Here is an 11,080-nt window from a genome sequence, read left to right as displayed (position 1 = left end):
TTGAGTCCATAGGAGGTAGTCAAAAGCAAAATAACAATGCTATTAGGAAACTAAAAGGGAAGCATGATAAATATTCAATAAGAAGTACACAGCAAACCTCATCTTGTCATCCCTCTTCTGCTTTGAACCTGCAATGTCTTTATTGTTCAGGCTTGCTATGATTTATAACCACTTATATGCATCTCTTTGATAATTTCCTTTTTTGTTGCTGTTAATAAACACCATGGCTTCTAATTTACAAAGGAAATTGTGAAAAGGCAAAGAATTATCAAGAAAATTGTTACAAAGAAAATAAGATTCTGATAGGCAGATGGGGTGGAGTCAACATCTGGAGAATGCTTTAAATCCATAGTTCCCATTCTTCTGCTTTAGCACACTCTGCATTCCTTAATTTTCTCCACAACTGTGAGAACTTGATGGCTCCTCACTGACAGGAACCCCCCCACTTTGCTAATAGCAACATCAGCCACTTAAAGCAGCCCAACTTCAGAATCCTTTGTGAATCTATAGCATGGCCACATGCCCAAAAGCTGGCCAGTGGTATGTAACTAAACACACAGTTCAGTTGGAGCTACCTGCAAAGCTATTGTTAGTTGCTCAAAAGGAGCAAGCTTGTGTTCTATTTGGCAACATGAATACTAAAATTTGAATGATACAGAGAAGATTTCATATGGCTCCCATGTAAGAATGACATGTAAATTTATGAAGTGTTCTTTATTTTGTGTAGTTCTTGGAAGTCGGTCAACACTTTGCTGATGAATCACAAATATAAAATGCTATATCTGAATTCAGCGTGTGGCAGCCAGGATGGAAATGATGTTTTCACTACGGAAAATGGGGGTGGGAGGATGTCAAGTAGCTCAAGCATTTGCCTTTTTCATTCTCTCAGCTCAGCCTGGAATGGGATTGTGCTATGCAGCTGGGCAGCAAGTGTCAGGTGAGAATAAAGGTTATGGGATCACACTTAGCATGGAGTGGTAGAAAGGCAATCCACCCGAGTCTTTGGTAGAATAATTGTGCAGCCTCTGTACTGGTCTCAGCTGGTTCATTTTTGCACTTCCAATGAGTCATGAGAAATAAACCCCTATTTAGGTAAGCCGCTATAGTTACAATATTGCTGCTGCATGGAGCTGAAAATTTCTAGTGATAGATGGCCATGCCCCCTACAATTAGGTTGACTTTTAGAAGAGGCATGTTCAGCATAGGGCACATTATTATCATGCCCCAGCTTCCACTGTACCGAGGATCAAGGTGATGTTTAGCTTGGAGATAATGGATTTATGGCTCTGGTGCCTTACTCTAAAGGGCTTCAATACTGTAAGGTGATACAGCAAAATCTAGCCTTCCAAGCTGGTGGGTTGCTCCCCTACTCTGAACCTCAGCTTTAATGCAACTATAAAATAGATTTTAAATAGAAATGCTTGATGCAAATGATATGTGTGGAAACATTCCTGTCAGGAAAGCAGAGCAAATAACATCACCCTTTCCAACATATTTTTGAGTGTACTGCCAGGCTTCTTGTATATGATCCTTTGAACAGCACCCCTTTCCCCTGGAATTTGGTCTAAATTTCATTTTATTCAGAATGTATGTGGATGAAAAAGGTTCCTGGGAGGGTTCATCACAAATGACTCTGCTCCCAGACAGAAGGGAATTTACAAGGGAAGAACTGACAGTCTTCCCTTCTCAGAACTCCCACTCCATCCGAGGCCATCTCATTAGCCTCGCAAAGTAGATCTGCATTTTTAATTAGGATTTTCATTGAGAGCTAAGTCATCTCAAGGCGTGCTCTTGGAATGAAGTCATAATCATCTCTACTACACATTTGTTTTATATATATATACATATATACATACTGCATCCATATTTATATGTAACATTAGGCTTGTTGCTATGGAAACTATTACAATACTAACAAATTAAGCATTGTGACTCCACTGTAGTAAGAAATAAGAAATTCAAATGAAACACCAAGCAGTTGTTTAAGCACCAAAAGCTTTAGTAATTAAATATATCAAGACAATACAGAAAAACACAAATTAATGTCTAGGAGCCTTTTCCAGTGTGAAAGTCAGCTTTGATGCTGTTTTCCTCTTCCACGGCATCAACAATCTACATCTTTATAAATTAAGTTTGGCGCTGGGTTAAGAAGCCTGTATCTGATCTGCTGCACTGGAACCTGGAGCACCTATGATCTCGGCTCTCATTGTGAGCAGTTCCACCTCCCACAGTCAGGGAGAAGGATTTCAGGATGCTTGATATTAATCAAAAGGAGGACTTTTGAAAAAGAAAGCTCACATGTGAAGTTGCCCTAACATCTCCTGTTTCATTCAAGTAACATGTAGAACTACCCCTGGGGTTTTGAATATATTAACATCCTTTCACAATTAACCCTAATGGGACCAGCGCGACATTTTCCCCAGCCTCTAGATTCAAAGCTGCAAAATGCATAGTGTTTAAATAGATCTCATTATATCAGCTACGCCGGATCTCTCCTCTTTACATACAGGGGATTGTACCTCTTTCACTGTCATGCAACATTAAAATGGGAGCATACACAAGGATGACATGGATTTGACAAAAAATTAATGATTTGTACATCACTTTAATGCCTCAAATCTGCAATTCATGTATGCTAATTAGTTCATAATGGGCTGTTGAAGAACAGAATTGTCATCCTGCTGTTTCCCAGGTTTCTGGGTGCTCCCATGCAACACTGGCTTGCTGGGCTGGCTTCTGGGTCCTGGGCTGTAACACGGCAGATCTATGATAGCATTTCCCCCCCCACACACACACAATTGTTTCCTGGATATGGTGCTTTAATCTATCAGAGTTACGATGGCATATCTCAAATAAGTGGTTCCTGGGTGCCGCAATACATCCTGGGAGTCACGGCGTAGCGTCACTCTATCTCGATGATTGATTTCTAGGTTTTAGGCTGTCACGCTATACCTCAGAGAGTAGCTGTCAGCTTCCAAAATGTATGGAGTTGTATTATGCAGCACATTTTGAGAATGTATCTACAACTTTTAAAAATATTATTTACAGATAGAAGTGACTGTAATACTTGGAGAGGGGAAACAGAGTGGTCACAAAGATCAGCTCTTAGTGTACAATCATGTAGATCCCCCTACTTCAAGAGAATCAGCCACCAGACATTCTGCTGGTCTGCTCTCGAGTAGAGACAAAGGCCGTCACAGTCGCAGGAGTCTGCAAGGCATGACTGTTTCACAGACCGTGGGGAAATGCCAGTGCTTGCTGGGTTTGAAAGCATGTTGCCGTTAATATTGGGGAGCGAACTGATTTTTCATTGATGCAGCGATGCAGGCTCGATCTGATGTTGTCTTCATGCCCCACCTTCTCATCTGAAAGCCCTGCTACTGCGCATGTGCAGAGAGAGGTCGACACAAAGGAACAGGAATCAAATTCAGTAACAGTTTAGGAAAAATCAGTCAGGTTCTGAGGGCTGAAATTCTTGTGTTGAAAATTATTTTTTTTCAGGGAAAAATATAAACTGGAGCTCATCAGAGAAAAACTGAGCCAAGCCAGGGGGCAAGATGCTGCAAACAGACTTGAGTCATTGAAAGGGTTTGATATCGCCAGTAGTCATTTTACAAGCACAGGGAACAGTGATGTGGTCGAAGGCAGTCTGGAGGGGCTTTAATCACAATTTCGCTGCAGTGTTTATTTCAGGTCTGTAAGCAAGCCTGTGGGAAGATTTATTAAACATTATTGCTGTGTAATAAAAGTTGAGTGAATGGAAAGTGTTTTTTTAAATAACGTGCCTTTTTCAACGACTTAAAATCACATTGCAACCTACACTCTGTACATGGCTCTCCAGCCAGGAAATGTACACTCAATGTATTGATGACATTCTCTGATTCATTTTTGCTTTTGTTTTGACTCGAATTTCTTTTTTTTTTTAATGAAGTCTGATTGTAGCCAAGGCTGGCCCAGAACTCCCTGTGTAGCCGAGGCTGGCCTTGAATCTTTTGATCCTCCTTCCTCTACCTCCCAGTTGCTGAGATTCTTACTAATTAATACTTGAATCACATTTTCTTGTGACGGAACTCAAGACACAAACTTGAAGCTCCATGCAATGGTTGGGTTAATCAAAGGTGGAGACGAAAATTTGTGTTTTAATTTTGGACTGGGATGTTGGGTTATTTGGTAGGTTTAGATTCTGGAGAAACTGACAAATGGTTTTCTAAAAAAAAAAAAAAGTAGGATTTTACATCCCAGCCAGCAGTTTGTGAGAGGCTTGCTTCCCCCACGTCCTCACCAATACTCGGTGCGTCCAGACCTCTCACTTTAGATGCCGTACTTGCCTTGCCTTGCCAAGATTTTCGCCTGAATTTCCCTCCTAACTAGTCCTCTATTAATTCAGTGTTGTTTTCATGTCATTGCTATCTGCTCTTCATGTTGCTTACTTTCTTTTGTTGCTCTTTTTATTATTTATTTACAAGTTATTTGTGTGTTAAGTAAGTGGGGTTTTATCACGTATGATTTGCAAATAGCTTCAGCTCTGAGGCTCTTCTTTCATGGACTTAGAATTCGTCTTAGTTAGGGTTTCCATTGCCGTGAAGAGACACCATGACCATGCCAACTCTTGCAAAGGAAAACATTGAATTGGGGTGGCTTACAGTTCAGACAGTCAGTCCATTGTCATCACGGTGGGGCATGGTGGTGTTCAAACAAACACGGAGCTGGAGAAGTAGTTGAGAGTCCTACATCTTACAGACAATAGGAAGTGGTCTGTCTCACTGGATGTGGCTTGAGCATAAATGAGACCTCAAAGCCTTCATAGTGAAACACTTCCTCCAACAAGGCCACACCTACTCCAACCATGAAGTGGCTCCTAATAGCGCCACTCCCTTTAGAAGCCATCTTCTTTAAAACTACTACAGCAATTTTTCGGAGACAGGGTCTCACTGTGTAGTTCTGACTGACCTGAAACTCACTATGTAGACCAAGCTAACTTTGAACTGACAGACATCTGCCTGCCTCTGTTTTCTGAGTACTAGGATTAAAGGTATTCACCACCATGCCTGGCTAATATTATTTTTTGGGAGGAAATAAAGTCTTAATTTTATTGCATTAAAATTGTTTAACTGTATGCTTATATTTATATCTTTACAGTTGGTATCTACAAAATTCCAGAGCTCCGATAAATAACAGAATTCAAAGGTTATCAATTTCCTACATAAAATGGCATAGCATTTATGCATAAAGGTTTATCCTCTTCTATGCAGTACTTTATCTCTAGGCTACTTACAATACCTAATACAAGGTCAGTGTAATCCTTGTTCGTTAGTTGGCTTGTCTGAGACAGGCATGTACTACCATGCTTGTTCATTTCTTTTATTTTCACACTTCTGATTCCAGGTTGGTTGAATATGAGGATATACTTATAGACTCAAACCACCTACTGTGTATTTTCTTTTGTAGTCCCTCATCATTCTCAGGTCATATGACAGATTTTTATTTATCCTACATTTATTTTGCTCCTCATTTCCTACATCCTACAGTGGATGCTGAAAAGCCAAGCCAAAAATGAAATCATCTGTGTGGACAAAGACTTTATATATACACATGCTCACAGCTGCTGTGTTTTCAACGGCTAGAACATGAAACCCACGCAAATGCTCACCCACAGGTGAGTAAATACATACATTGTTCTATATTTGAGTTCAAGTGCTCAGTCTTAGAAACAGAAGGATATTACATGGGTGATGCATGTGCACCTGAAAGCAATTACGCTGGTGGAAGAAGCCAAGGAAAAAGAGGACACACTGTATGATTTCATTCCTGTGACAGGACAGAAAATGCAAGGGAATCTACAGTAGAGTGTGGGGATGAGGTGGGAGAGGAGAGGAATTTGGAGGGCACCAGCAAACTGTGGGTGGTGACAGAGATGCCAATTCATTTGATTGAACCAAGTGCTTCAGGAGTGTGCATATATCTTAAAGTTGATCACTTTGTAAATACTACTGTGTACAGTTTATTGCATGTCCATCTGTCTCAAGAAACCTGTTAAAGTTGTTCCCTTGTTATGTTCTGAGTCCCTTACTGCTGTATCCACAGTTGACCATGGCTGAATCATAGTATAGAACAAGAAACCTTTCACCAGATGTCCAATTCAGTTTGTAAGACACAGCCCATCTCTCCATAATGTCACTTTATAACAGTACATAGCTGGTTTTGTTAAGAAGGATAGAACAAATGTATAACTTCAGACACTAGTTCCAGAGAAGAAAGTAGTAATATGGCCAGTAGGGAAGGGAAGAAAGACCCATCTGGTGCTCAGCTCATCAGCATTGTCATTACAAATTGACGATGACAGGAGAAGAGAAAAAATGTAGACATTTGCAATAGGCATAACTGACTCAGCTCTAGAATATACAGAGAATTCTTAGAACATATTAGTAAGGAAAGAAATAACCCCCCCAAAACTAATTGGATATTCATATGTATGTGTGAATGAATGAATCTATATGTATGTATATACATATGTAGGTAGATAGCTATATATATTCATATCCATATGTGTGTGTGTTTGTGTGTAGGTAGGTAGTTAGCTGTATATATCTATATCTATATATCTATATATAGATATGTAGTTAAGCATATGTATATGCTCCTATGCTTATATAAATGCACAGCAAGCCCACTCAAAAATACTTAGTCATCATCATGGAAAATAAACGAAAATCACACTACATACTGAAACTAATACACACCCAGCAGGTTGCTAAAATTGCACATAATAATCGCAGCACAAAATGTTGGTGACGATGTTTTGGAATTTTGATACATCGACGGAGGAATTTTTAAAATGCTAAGATGACTTTCAAAAGCTGATTGAGAATTTCTTTGAAGAGTTAGGTATATATGATCCCTAATACCCAGCAATTTCCCTCCTGAGTGCATACTCAAGTGAATTGAAAGCACATGCCCATACAAATATGTGAATATTCATTGTAGTTTTATTCAAGATTGCCCATGACTGGAAACTCTCTCTCCTCCTGTGGGGACTCCAGTTACTTGTGCGCTTGAGGCTGGAAGTTGTTCTCAGCTCTGAACTCTGCTCATTTGTTTTTTCAAGCTTTGAAAAACAATTCTCTCTGGGTTTCATTTCAGGTAACTTATACAGTTATATCTTTGAGATTTCAGATCTTTTTTTCCCCCACTATGTAACATACTATCTCCCTCCCACAGAATAGTTCATATTGCTAGAAGACTCTTTGGGTCTTTTAACCTGTCCTTCCACATGTTGAGCCATCTTTCTTTTTTCTTTCTGAACTTATGAATGCCATTATAATAATTTTTAAATTCTTTGTTTATGAATGTTATTGTCGGTATCATCAGTTTCAATCGATTGATTTCCCCCCCCCTCATTATGAGTCACACTTTCTTGCTTCAAATACTAATTCTGTTAACTTCAGAATAAAGGGTTGACATCATGAATTTTATATTGGAGAGTAGAGTTTGAATCCTTGCAAATGTCCTTGAGCTTGACTACAGAATGCACTTGAACCATCATTTGAACTCACTTCTGATTGCTGTTTCGTGGAGCAAGAGAAGCCTTTCTTCTCAGGGCTACTTAATTTCAACACTCCAGGCAAACCCTTCTGCAAGCTCTACATAGTGTCCTGTAAAGGATGAGGTTCTGCTCCCTGGCTGGTGGGAACAGGGACCATCACTGACTTTGTGAGAGCACTTGATATGAGTTATCTAATCTTTTCATGGAGGTTTCTCTCTAAGCTTGTATAGTGTACATGCAAACATGTACCAAAGACATCTCCGGTGAAGAGTGAACTAGGGACGACTGGTCCTATACTGTCAGTTCACCTCTTTTCTCTTTTTTTACAACCTCTAACTACATAAAAACTCTTCTCTTCCCCACTCTAGGAGGCCAATTATGATCATTCCCTTTTGCACCATAGCTAGAAAGTATCTAGGCCAGTGGTTCTCAACCTACCTAATGCTGTGACCCTTTAATATAGCTCCTCATATTGTGGTGACCCCAATGATAAAATGATTTTTGTTATTGCTTCAAAACTGTAATTTTATTAGTTATGAATCATGATGTAAATATCTGTATTTTCTAATGGTCGTTTGGGGTCTCATCCAAAGGTGGTGGGCAATGGACATATCATTGGATCTACTACCTCTGTCTCCCATACATCAAGACTGACTGCTTTTCATTGCTTGATGCCCAAAATACTCACAATGGTTGTATCATATTTTGTGTCCATTTTTGCTTAGTAGTTTAAGAAATAATATCAGTATTTGATTATCTGGGGTGTTTTTAATTTATAAAGAATCAGAAAACTGGCAAATAATCTTTGGTGTAAAAGAAGATTTGGGGGTGTCAGATTATGAGAAACAGAAAAAGAAGGCTTATGTATAGGATCAGTCAAAACTTCCAATTTGAAAACAAAACTGGTTATTATGCTAGACAGAAGAATGCATCATTGAATGATGCTGAGTTCTGATCACAGGGAACGGGAATGCAGTACCTTATAAGGAAAACATGACTTCCCAATCAGCCCAAGTGTTGGAATGATCACGAGTTAGAGAAATTATTTGTGTAGATCCAACATAATCACTGTGGTCCTTATAATAAAAAGATGGAGGCAGTAATGCCAAAAATGTGGACATAGGAGATAGAGAATCCACCATGTAAGTCGCCAATTAGTTACAAGATTAAGAGTTCTTTGGAAATCAACAAGACAATGGTGATGGGATTGTACGCTGATGTGGACCCAGAAGGCAACCTCCAGAAGCTGGAAAATGGAAACAAACAAAAAAAGAAGATGTTTTCTCTTAATGCTTCCAGAAGGAAAATATCTCTGTTAAAACCTTAATGGGAGCTGAGCCAAGATCCATTTTAGACACTGGAACTCCAGAACTATATGAGAAGATAATGTTTTTGAGATTACTTAGTGATAATATGCTATAGCAGTAATTGGACACCAGCAAAGCTAGTAATTAGAATTGCTTCTTTTAGCTCTTGTATCAACAAGAAGATGGCCAGCTAGGAAAGTTCCCATCTGTAGGCTTCCTCACTTGGTCATCTTTTCCAGCTAGTATATGAAGAGCTAAACTCCAAAAGTGTTCACTTTCAGTTAGCCTCTCTTGATATACTAAACTGACTGTAATGGAGGGTGGCTATTAGCCAGGTGCTTATAGCAACACTGGTGCCTATGATGTCTTCAGCCCTCACCTGCATCCAAATAGATCCAGGTTACTCAAGGGATGAAGGAAAAAAAATGGATATACAGACCTAAATCAGATAATGTTAAATGTTTTCATCATTAAAAGTTTCCCTACGAAAATTTAAAGTCTCGTCTTCAAACATTTGTATTTGGAAACCTGGGTGTATTAGTTACTTTTTGTAGCCATGATTAAACCTCAGGACCCAAGGTGATTCATAGAAGAATTTACTTTGGCCTGCAGTTCCAGGGGGTGTGACTCAATAATGGTAGTGGAGATTTGGCAGCAAGCACTGGGACAGGAAGTAGAGAGGGCACCTCACACCTAGGAAGCAGGGCACACACTGGAACTTACTCCCATAAGGGTATAAATGTTCAAGGCCCTCCCCATGGTGATGGACTTCCTCCAGGAAGGCTTCACGTCCTGGAAGTTCCATAACCTCCATCAGCAACAGCAACAGCTAAGGATCAAGTGTTCTAATACCCAATCCTGTTGAGGGACAGTCCTCATCCAAACCATCACAGAAAGCTTTCATATTCAAAATAAGATATTCCTTATATTTTACACTCTTGGCCCTAGTTTATTTCTAGTTACTTTCCACCACTTAAAATGACTAAATAGTAATTATTCAATGGAATTTTTATCATGATTCCTGGACACCTTTGCAATATCTGCGAGCTAGATTTTTCTCATGACAAAACACCTAAGAACAGCAACTTAAAGAAAGATTTATCTTGCCTCATATCGTCAAAAGTTTCAATTTGGGGTTCCTTGGCCTTTTTGCTTTGGATTTGAGGTGAGATATAAGTAGAAGAAAGGGAAGAAGGGAGGAAGGGAGAGAGAGAGAAAAGAATGAGAAAGATGCGAGAAGAAGGATGGTGACAAAGAGATAAGGAAAGAAAAGAGGTAAGTAGAGAGGAGAGAAGAAGGCCCAGGAAGTGGCGATCTCCTTCAGTAGTGTGTCCCCACCAACCTGCTTCCTCCAAGGAGATCTCACCTCCTAAGAGCTCATTCAGCTATGAACTCATCCACAGACCATGTGAGTCAAGTCTCAGCAGCACTAACACCTAGAGACCAAATTTTCAACACTTGAGTTTCTTAAAGGGCATCCGAGATCCAAAACGTCATATCGAAGTTAAGTCATAACCATTCTTTATTGGCGAAACTTCCTGAATAACACAAATAAGTCGTCTGTATGAAAAGCCCAAGTACACTAAAGTCCTCTGTAGAGGATCAGCAGCCAGGGAGATAAAATGCAGAGAACTGAATGGTCTCCTCTCTGGGACAGATAGGACAAGAGCTATGGGGAGATGGCTGTCACTTTGGTTGTAAATCTCTCTCCCTGTGTGAGGATGAGCACAGACAAGCAATGAGCTGACTTGCACTTGCATTGTGGTAGAGCTGAGCTTTACTTCTGGCTAAACAGAAGGGCACATTGTTGGGGTTTGTTTCAACTCACTTGGCCTCTCTCTGAGAAATAAGGAATGATCCTCAACCTCCTTTATCACAGCATTGAGCTACAAGTTCAGATCAGATATAGTAGAGACAGTCAGCTTACTCTTTTTTTCTTTTATTTTATCTTTCTTTTCATTTTCTCATCTCCTCCCTTTTTTCTTCTTGGCCTCCATAAAGTTCTTATGAAACAAGCCATGACAAGATTTTCAGGCAGACTAGATGAGACAAGAAGATGTCTACTGGCAGAATTAGGTTTAAGGAGCCCTAGATTAGTTTGGTTAGTGTTATCTTATTTACAAGATGGATATTATATACACACTGAAACTGTCTATATAGGATCACAAATCCAATTTCTTCTGAAAATCTGCTATTCCCTTTTCCTTCATTTACTAGATGATAGCAAAGA

At 39.6% G+C, this 11,080-nt stretch overlaps 1 non-coding gene across 1 annotated transcript; it reads left to right on the top strand.

The window, feature by feature from the left end:
- The first annotated feature begins 614 nt into the window (after positions 1 to 614).
- On the top strand, positions 615 to 722 carry LOC121143045. Its single transcript, XR_005880177.1, has one exon. It is a non-coding gene; the product is annotated as a U6 spliceosomal RNA (small nuclear RNA).
- The last annotated feature ends 10,358 nt before the right edge of the window (positions 723 to 11,080 follow it).

This window comes from Mesocricetus auratus, unplaced genomic scaffold (genome assembly GCF_017639785.1).
Source record: "Mesocricetus auratus isolate SY011 unplaced genomic scaffold, BCM_Maur_2.0 Super-Scaffold_100010, whole genome shotgun sequence".
Lineage (NCBI taxonomy): Eukaryota > Metazoa > Chordata > Mammalia > Rodentia > Cricetidae > Mesocricetus > Mesocricetus auratus.
This window is presented reverse-complemented; position numbering and strand designations above follow the sequence as displayed.